The following is a 10,140-nucleotide window of genomic DNA, read 5'->3' on the forward strand; positions in this document are numbered from 1 at the left end:
GATAAAATTGGGTATTAATTTTTGCAGAGATTTGCGGAACCTGAAAGACTCCCTGAAGCATCAAATTTTGAATGTACTAAGAACAGTTTTATGGTTCAACTAAAAATAAATTGTCGTTCGACATCAAGTGGTGAGTGGTGAAAATTAGTGAAAACATTTGCAGCAAGATAACAACAGCTATTGTAAAGTAAAACCAATAAATGCTAGAATAATCAGGTCAGACGGTGTTTGTGTAGAGAAACAACTGTTGTCCTGGACATGATATCTTCAGTTCTGATGATGAGTCATTGTTGACATAAAACATGAACTCTACTTCCACAGATGCTGTCTGACTTGGGTTTTTTCAGTATTTTCTTTTTTTTTTCAGATTTCCCTCATCTGCAGTAATTTTGCTTTTGTAACAGGGAAAATAGCGTGATTGAAATGGGTTTGAGAGGAAGAAAGTCAAGTCATAAACCAGAATTTTAACTTTACATCAGGCTGACTTTGGAATGATAGATTGGGCATAACAGATAACAACATAATGGATAAAACTGTCAACGAACAGTGGAAAGTAATCAAGCGTAAAGAGTCGACATTGACAGAGTGTTGCAGACTGGCATTTTCCAAGGTCCAGGATTACATGCTGAGGGAAATGCTAAAGCTTGGAGCAGCTGCCGCCAAGGCGCAATAGGGAAAGACCACAATCTAAGCTATTCCTACCAAACTGTAACAAAGATCTGATCAGTTGTCAGACAGTCTCAGTGCCTCAAAGTGAACAGAAATAGTTTCCTACCTAAGTAGAAAATGCCTTTTATTTTTGCAACTGTCGAGAAGCTCTGAAAAATGTGAAAATTCCAATTTCTTTTTCTCTCTGTACAGATATGATTTAGAACCTTTATGTGCTTACAGATGACTTTTATAAATAAAGTAAATTTTTGAAATAAAACAAAGTATTTGTTAGGATACAAGACCATGCAATAATGTTACATTCACTGCTCCTAAAGCAAAAATACTGAAGAATGCAAGAAATCTGGCATAAAGATTTTACGAAATGTTAGAAATGCACAGCAAGTTAGTATGTAGATGTGTAATTTAACAGCACTAATCAACAAGGAAAATAACAAATGATATAAAATGAGAGACAGAGCTTATAAAAAAATTGAGATCACAGACTCAGAAGATATAATGAATAACAAATAGATTCTGGTAGGGTTTTGCAGGACTTGGTACTGGGACTCGTGCTGTTTATGATGTACGTTAATGATTTTAATCTGAATGTTGGGATTATGATCAAGAAGTTTGCAGATGAACTGGTTATGTGGACAGAGCAGTGGCAAGTGAAATTCAACCTTGAAAAGTGTGAATAATACACTTGGGCAGGGCTAACAAGGCAAGGCATTACACTATGAATGGTAGAACCCTGGAAAGTACTGAAGATCAGAGAGCACTTGGTTTGCATATCCGTGAAGTTAGTAGGGCATGTGGATAATGTTGTTAAGACATCCAGGATACTTGCCTTTATTGACCAAGGCATCCAACACAAGCAGGTCAGCTATGGTGGAACTGTTTAAAATACTGGTTAAGCCATAACTGAAGTACCATGTGCAGTTCTAGTTGCCACACGAGGAAGGGTGTGATTGCATTAGAGATTTATCAAGATGCTGCCTGGGTTGTATGCTCTGAACTATGAGGAAAGATTGGATGGGCTGGGACAAAAACAGAAAGCGCTGAAAAAAACTCAGCAGGTCTGGCAGCGTTTGTGGACAGAAAGCAGAGTTAACGTTTTGGGTTCAGTGACCATTAGTTGGGGTTAATTTCCTTGGAATCGCAAAGGTTGAGAGTGGACCTCACGCAGATGTATAAGATTGAGAAGCATAGATAGGGTGGATAGAAAGACACCTTTTCCATTAATAGATGGATCAAGAACAAGGGGAATGGATTTTATCTAAGAGGAAAGTTGGGAATATTTTTTTCACCCAGAGGGAATTGACTGCCTAAAAGGGTATTTGTGTCAGAAATTCTCATAATATTTGAGCAGTATTTTACTTCTGTTGCAGGCCATGAGCTGGCAAATGGGATCAGTGTGGTCAGATAGATCTTTGACTGGTGCGTAAGCATGATGGGCTGAATGGCTGATGTCTGTGCAATAAAAATCTATGAGCTATAAAGAAAGCGATGAGTTGCAAGGAAAAGGCCTTTTAGGGATATTGAAGACAATACCAGAAGTTTTCAAAAATAGCAAAAGAAATTGTTAAGAAATACTAAAGTACACGAAATAAGGGGGGAAACGTTATAAATTAAGGGAAGAAATGAGCTATATTTTTACTTTTATCAAATTCAATGGAGATAATATTGATCAGGATTTTATTTCAGAAAGAACGGTAAGATGATTGTCCTTATCCAGCAGATCCAAGTTCTTACTGCCAGTGTGAATAAGGTAAGTCAACAGGTGCTGTGGGAGCAGGTAGTGGAGAAAGTGAACAGGGATGTGAAACATGGTTGTCATGGGAAGCAGTATTTCAAGAGGGTAAATACTTTTCTCTGTACAAGGAGTTCTGAAAGTTGTTGCTTGACTTGTGCCAGAGTTAAGCATGTTTCACAGCTAGACAAACTTAAGAGTAGGATGGGGAGGATCCAGCTGTGGTCCATGTAAGAACCAATGACATAGGTAGAACACTGATAAGACAGTTTGAGGAGTTAGGGGTCCAAATTAAAATGCAGAATCTCAAAGTTCATCTCTAGATTGTTATTGTGGCATATGTCAATTGGTGTTGGGGTAACCAGATCACAACCTTAACGTTGTGGTTGAATGAGCGAGATGAGACATGGTATTTGATTCACAGGACATTGCCACCAGTACTGGGGAAAGAGGGAGTTGCTTCTTTGAAATGGGCACTGTTGAAACAGGTAAAAATTGAAATTGCTAGAGAAACTTAGCAGGTTCTAGTGGCATGTGTGAACAGAAAACCGCATTTTGAGACCAGTGACCCTTGTTCAGAACAGAGTTAAACTCGACTTGAAGTGTTAACTGTTTTCTCTCCACAGATGCTGCCAGATCGACTGAGTTTCTCCAGCAATTTCTGTTTTCAATTTTTCAGATCTCCAGCATCTTCAGTTCTTTGTTTTATTGGACCAAAACAGAGCTGGGGTCTTGGTGAATTGAATATCCGGGCAGTTGATTACGCTTTAATGAAGGCAAGGGAAGGTTTAGGAAAGGGTAAATTCAAAGGCTATAAGAAAACCATCAAGGCTGTGGAGCAGTAGTTTAGGAAAAGTCAAAAGTCAGGAAGGATCAAAGATCTGAACAAAGTATAGCGACAAAAGTAATCTCAAGGAAAAACATAAAAGCTAAAGGCACTATATTTAAATTCATGAAGTACTGGAACAAAATAGATAAGTTAATAGCTTAGTTAGAAATTAATGAACTTGATATAAGGTAGAGATTTTGCTGCAGGGTGACCAAGATTGGGAATTGATTATTCTGGGACACTTGACCTGAAAGTGATTAAAATGAAGAAGAATGAAGGTCATCTGGATAAATAGAGTGGGATAAAGATGATACAGGAAGTATCTTAGCTCAGAATGCAAGTTGTTTTCATGATCCTGGAACAAACTGGCATCTTTGTTGTAATCTGGCTAGGGCCAATAATTTTTATCTTTAAGACAAAGTGTGAGACCTGGGGGATTAGTAAGATGATAAGGCTCACGATTCCTTTCATTTTTCCACCTTCCCCCTGGTCTTGAAAACTGTCTCTCAGCTTCTGTCTGTTGAATCTGCCACCAGTTTGACAGATGGTGGGATGGGATGAGGTAAGGAGGGTGATTGGGGGTTATTCCTGAAATGTTTGCACACCCTCTAGTTCTTAGAGGTATAGGAACAAGTTGGTAATAGAATTTGAAGACATTCTGTGCCCTAAAAGAGATGTAAATATTTAATATTGAAATACTGGACAGGGAAATTAGATCCAAATATGCAGTTAGCATCATGTAGCGCAACTTCAATGCATTGAATTTCAAGAGGCAGTGATCAACATGAAGAGATGACTGTAAACAAATGATATCAAGCACAGGGAGATGACGAGGAAAGTACTGAACCTACCAGTTGGTAAACCAGCAGATAAAGCTTCTTCTTAGCTTAGTCTGAACGCAGGTCAATGAATCTGTCAAATATCCAAATTTATGATAAGGTGGTATTGGAGTAGAGCTTCTGAGCCTGGGGCATATCCACTCTGTCTGATTTTCTTTTCGTTTGTTTTACTTTGTTTTTCTGTCTCTCATTTTTTGGCTGTCATACTTTATTTGCCTCTTGTTGATGAGCGTAGACTCATGGCAGTTGGCATGCGGGCCCAGTCCGGACTCGTGATAGTCGACGAGTGGGCCCAGTGTGGACCTGTGGCAGCATCGGAGAGAGCTTGGGTTCCTGGCAGCTTCTGCATCAATGAGATGGTCCTACTGCTGACTCGTGCATGCTGTGGCGGAAGCAAGTTTGGGTTCCCAGCAGCGTCTGCATCCAGCGCAGATTCATGGAGGCGAGTTTGGGCACAGTATGAGATCCTGCAGCAGCAGCTTCATCAGCGAGGTGGGCTTGTAATGGACTCCTGGTGCTTGCGGAGTTGAGTTTGGACTGGTTTGACCAGTTGAGTTTGACCAGGCGGCATTGTTGTTTGCATTGGTGAGATCTGGTGAGGGCATCAGTGGAGGTGAAATGGGGTCGATGAGTGCGACTTTCATTCCAGCAGCGGCAGCTTGGTGAAGGGACTTGAGCCTGGCCACCAGGCCCAAGGCAAAGCACTTAATGAGAAGGACTATAAAAATTGACCACTTTTTTTTTGGATTTCTTTATTCTTCTGCCTTTATATTCTATGTTTTGGTTTATTTTTCTGTGTTTTAAGATGGTGCTGGAGAGTGGCGACACTACACAACACTTCGCACTGTATTTTGTAACAAAATACACGTGATGATAAATCAAATCATATCCTTGTCTGGAAATTCACTTTGAAATATCTGGAGAGGAGGGAGAGTAATTATCTACAAAAATTTGCTGTAATGACCAACAATAATCTCATGAATTGGACTCAACTTTCTGTCATCTTGCCATGCAATTTGAAGCACTCGTTGGGCAATCAGGAGAGAAATAATCCCTAGAGCCATTTAACTGGCTGCAAAATGTGTAGCATGATTTTCTTTATAGCTGGTTGTTGATCTTAACCTGGTTATGAGGAAGAGATGCCAATTCACAGGGATTACATCTGACAACCACTTGCAGTGAATTATTTGCATGAATGGACCATAGGACTTGAATGTTGAAGGGAAGCTTCATTTACACAATAGGTTTCACAACCCCTCAGTCACAGTTCTGTCCAGGCCGCGTGACAGTGCAGTCACAATGCAGTGAACTCATGGATATCAAAATTCTTGTTCACAAGTGAATGGCTATTCTGGTGGAACATGTGGAGAGGGAATAATGAGAGCGCTGAGGTGCAAAGTATTCTTCTAAAGTTTCTGTCTTATTCTCAGTAGAAGAAACAAAAATATTACAGAAGTATGGGAATCCAGGGACTTAATAAAAATGAGGGACGTAAGGATAAAAGTAGTAGCAAAGAAATAATTGTGGAAAATATAATGGGGCTAAACGCTGTCAAATCTCCATGACTAGGTTTGCACCCCAGGCTTTTAAACAAGGGCGGCTGTAGAGGTCTTAAGAGCAGAGATGCTGAAATCTATTATTAGAAATATGATAATATGATGGACAGTTTCAACTCCGAATCATGTAAGGTGTGAATGGGGGAAATAATGGACGTACTTTTGGAAAATTTAAAAAGCTTTTTGATAAGGAGCTGCACAAGAGCTTGTTACTAAAATTAGAACTAATGATTTTGCAGACAATAAATTAGCATTGTTTCGTCGATGAACCAAAGGTTAGAAATAAATGGAACATTTTAGGTTGGCAGGCTCTAACTCCTGGGGCCTCAGCTATTTACAGTCTACATCAGTGACTGAGATGGGCATACTGCGTGTGATGTATCCAGTTTTCTGATGATACAAAGTTGATTAGAAATATAAACCGGAGGATGCAAAGAGGCTGCAGAAGGATTTAGACAAGTGAAACGAATGTGTAAATTGGCAGATAGAGTACAATGTAGAGAAATGTGAAGTTAACCACTTTGGTAGGAAAAATTAAAAGCAGAGCATACTTTTAAATGTTAAGAGACTGAGAGGTGTTCACATTCAGGGGGTGGGGTGGGGTTGTATGTACCTTGTGCAAGAATCACAAAGTTAATATGCAAGTATGGCAAACAAATAGGAAATCAATGGTATGTTAACCTTAAACAGGGTTTGGAATAGAAGAGTAAAGTTTAAAGCTTTTGAGAAGACTTGTAGCTTGGGTTGTGGATGAGGTTGTTGATTTGTTTTCTGAGCTGGTAGGTTGGCTTGCAGATGTTTTGTCACCATACCAGGTAACATCATCAGTGCGCCTCTGATGAAGCGTTGTTGGTCTGTCCTGCTTGTTATTTAGGTGGTCCAGTTTGATGTGGTGGTTGGCCTCATTTCTGGTTCTGCTTCATAGTATTTGGTATATGGGGTCTATTTCCACATGTTTGTTGATGAAGTTCCAGGTTTAGTACCAGGCCTTGAGGAACTCCCGTACGTGTCTTTGGTCGGCTTGGCCTAGGGTGGTTACGTTGTCCCAGTCGAATTGGTAGCCTTCTTTTCCCGAATGTATGGAAATGAGTGTTAGTTGGTCGTGTCTCTTGGTAGCTAGTTGGTGCTAGATGGCGGTCGTGCAGAAATGTGTAGCTGTGGTTGTACATTAGCCATGATTTTATTGAATGATTGAAGATATTTGAGTGGCCATATGGCCTAGTCCTGCTATCCCTTATGTTCTGATGAAATGGACTTTCAAAATCTGGAATTCTGTCACTCTGAAAGCTGGAGATGAGTTCAAAACTGCAACACCAAGTGACTGATTTTTGTAAATTAAGTATGTTAAGTATGCAAAACCTGCGTCAGCTATATTTGCATTTGTTGGTGGAACAGATTTGAGGGCTGAATGGTCTCTTCCTATTCCTATAGTGGCCACTGGGGATAAAACTCTAGGGTCACGGATGGTTTTGAATTAAATTTATTTCTGCATTTCTGACTGCATTTTTTAATATATTTCAGGTCCTGCTGGAACAGCAAAAGATACGTAAGTACTAGTTTTTACTATTAATCTTGAATTATCGTAGGACCCCCTGGTGTACAGATATTATTTTACCATAAATAGGTGATATTGCAAATTATCGTTTTTCTTTTCTAAAGTAACACACAAAATAAGCAACAGTTGATAAACAGAGTTTTAATTCCCCACAGGAGAAGCCCATTTCAGGTTTGAAACACACACTTTACACACAGGTAATGATATGAAATACACACGTAGCCCTCAGCTGATCTGTTTGATACAAGAGAGAACTTTTACTATAACCATTATGAGGATCTCCACTGAGCCTGATAACTTCTCAAGGGAAATTTAAGCTTAGTTGTTAGCTGAAAGAACATATAACATGATTTTATGTTTTAGAACTTTTACTGTGAAAAATGCAAAAAAATGGATTAACTAAACACTTTTTGTAGGTAGCTCATGCTTTAAACTAGCAAACTAGCAAACAGAATTTGTCTCCATCTATTTTTAATGACAGTCAAAAACTTCAGTTTTGTTGCAATACTTTCACTTTCTTGCCCATTCTGAAAATTCCATACAAACTTTTATTTCATACACATTGTTTGTTTGTTTGAAAAAAGTCATTTATATAAGGGTATGTGCAAGAAATACAAAAAGGTTATTGTATCACAAAATCTAATTTTTAATTAAAATAATTATTAAAACAATCCTAGTGTACTTAGAATAATCAATGAGTCCAACCTGCATACATACACTCGTCCATGCATCAGCTTCTGTTAAATGTTCATACTGAAAAGGACACAAATAATTTCAGGATCTGACATAGCCAGCAGCTGAAGAATTGTAGCCTTTTCCAACAGTAAACTTGACACAAGATTGTTCATTTGTGATGATGCTCTGCTTTTGCCAAAAGCACATTTTATCAAGGAAAATCGGTTTAACAAATACCTTTTCTGGCTGGTTTAATTTTCTTTTTCATTTATTCATGGGATGAGGGTGTCATTGGCCAGCATTTATTGCCCATTTCTAATAGCCCAGTGGGCAATTAGGAGTCAGACATGTTGCTGTGGATTTGGAGTCACATGTAGGCCAGACCAGGGAAGGATAGCAGATTCCTTCTCTAAAGGGTGTTAGTAAACCAGATGGGTTTTTCCAACAATCGGTTTTATGGTCATCATTAGACTCTTCATTACCAATTTTTTAAAAAATTGAATTCAAATTCCACCGTCTGCTATGGCAGGATTTGAACCCAGGTCCCCAGAATATTTCCTGTGTTTCTTGATTAACAATCCAGCTATGATACCACTAAGCCATTCCTAATGTTCTGTGTACCCATAAAAAGTATGCTTTCCTAAGACAGCCATACCAGACAAGACTTATAAATAGGATACCAATTTCTTAAGATCTGAGTTATCCTGCAGCAAATCCAAAGTGATTTAAGGCTCCTAAGGACTTTCCTTCCTTTTCCTTTCCCCAGTATGTATTTTCTCGGACATTTCTCTCTCTAGTTCCAACTAGGTGAACCCTCCAGCCTTGTTTTACTCCTTGCAAACTTGCTCTTCAAACTGAGTACAAACTCCTACCCGTATTCTGTTTGGTAAATATTGGGGTCAAAATTTTCTCCTTGTAATATGGTAGCTCGACAGATACTCTCTTCTTCTCCTCCCAGTTGGCTGCAGACTCCACAAGACCAAATACAACCCCTTCTGTCTGTGATATTCCTGTATGCGAAGCCTGAAGTCTGACCTCAGCAAATCAGCTTTGTTGTAAGGCACGTTGGATGACCCTTTTCAGTTTCCTAAATTTAAATGTCTAATAGCAGTCTATAACATTCTGATAAATCAAACGATATAGCATAATCTATAAATTTCAGAATTATATCAACAGGATAATACGTGATTTGAAGCAGTGTCATTTTTATTTCAGCAATATCACCATCATATAGTTAACGATTGTGTTGAATAACATTAAAGATTCTCACCCACAGCCCCACCCAATCACTCATCCATATTGATGTTCTCTCAACAAGTATTCCGTCTACCCTTTTCTCTACAGCATTTCAGCTGCCATCTTGAAAATTCTCTTTGAAAGATGAAGAATTATACTGAGAACACCCCAGCCTAAAAGGGAATTACAGCAAGAAATGGCAGAGCTGAGATGGTGTTAATGACATACCTCAGTGTAAAGTTGAAGAACATCTTGTGAAAATAAATTGTAGATACCACACAGCAACAAATTATTTACATTTTAATGTTCATATAATGTTTTGATTTGCAAATTTTCAATTTTTTTGTTGTTTTTTGGTGCTACAACCTCATCCTGACTGCTCTTGAGAAAAAGGTGTGATGCTCATGTGATCTTTTGACTGCTAAAACAGCCATTGCTTTTTCTAAAAAAAAAACTTTGTCGAGTAAAGGAGAAATACATCGTTGCTACTCATCCATTCATCAAAGAAGAAATTAGCCTGTCCTCCATAACTACTTATTTGCTTTTCACAGTTCAATACAAACTCCAGTCTGCTCTCTCTCCTTCCCGATCAACTTTCCTTACTGGACCCCCTAAGTATCTGCTCCAATGACCGTCAGCTACACTCTTTTATTTACAGAGCATGTCCTGGTACGTTCTTAAGGTCAGTGTGACCGGCAGGCTGGGTGTATGGGGGAAAGGGCTGATAGGAAGGTCAGTAATGGAAAGGCAGGGAATGACAACAGGTTGGGGAAGGTTGCAGGTTGGAGAGGGACTGACAGCAGAGTCATTAACTCCTTGACTTGCTCTAATTGCACTGTTACATTTCTGGAAACGCTGGAACTGCCTTCCTAACTGCACTGTGGTTTTCTCTACACCCCAAGGGCTCCAGCAGTTCAAGAAGACAGCTCACCACCACCTTCTCCAGGACAATTGGGGATGGGTGGTAAATGCCAGCTCAGCCAGCGATATTCACACTTCATGAACAGATTTTAAAAACATGTAATGAATCTGAGTGAGGCAATTGAATC

At 39.2% G+C, this 10,140-nt stretch overlaps 1 long non-coding RNA gene across 2 annotated transcripts; it reads left to right on the forward strand.

The window, feature by feature from the left end:
• The first annotated feature begins 25 nt into the window (after window positions 1–25).
• Window positions 26–9,380, forward strand: LOC109920070. 2 transcript variants are annotated; one of them, XR_007264487.1, is made up of 3 exons: window positions 26–130; window positions 7,147–7,171; window positions 9,200–9,380. It is a non-coding gene; the product is annotated as an uncharacterized LOC109920070 (long non-coding RNA). The 2 variants fall into 2 exon arrangements; XR_007264488.1 differs by lacking the exon at window positions 26–130 and adding an exon at window positions 2,355–2,419.
• Window positions 9,381–10,140: the final 760 nt, after the last annotated feature.

Source organism: Rhincodon typus, chromosome 22 (assembly GCF_021869965.1).
Source record: "Rhincodon typus isolate 14 chromosome 22, sRhiTyp1.1, whole genome shotgun sequence".
Lineage (NCBI taxonomy): Eukaryota > Metazoa > Chordata > Chondrichthyes > Orectolobiformes > Rhincodontidae > Rhincodon > Rhincodon typus.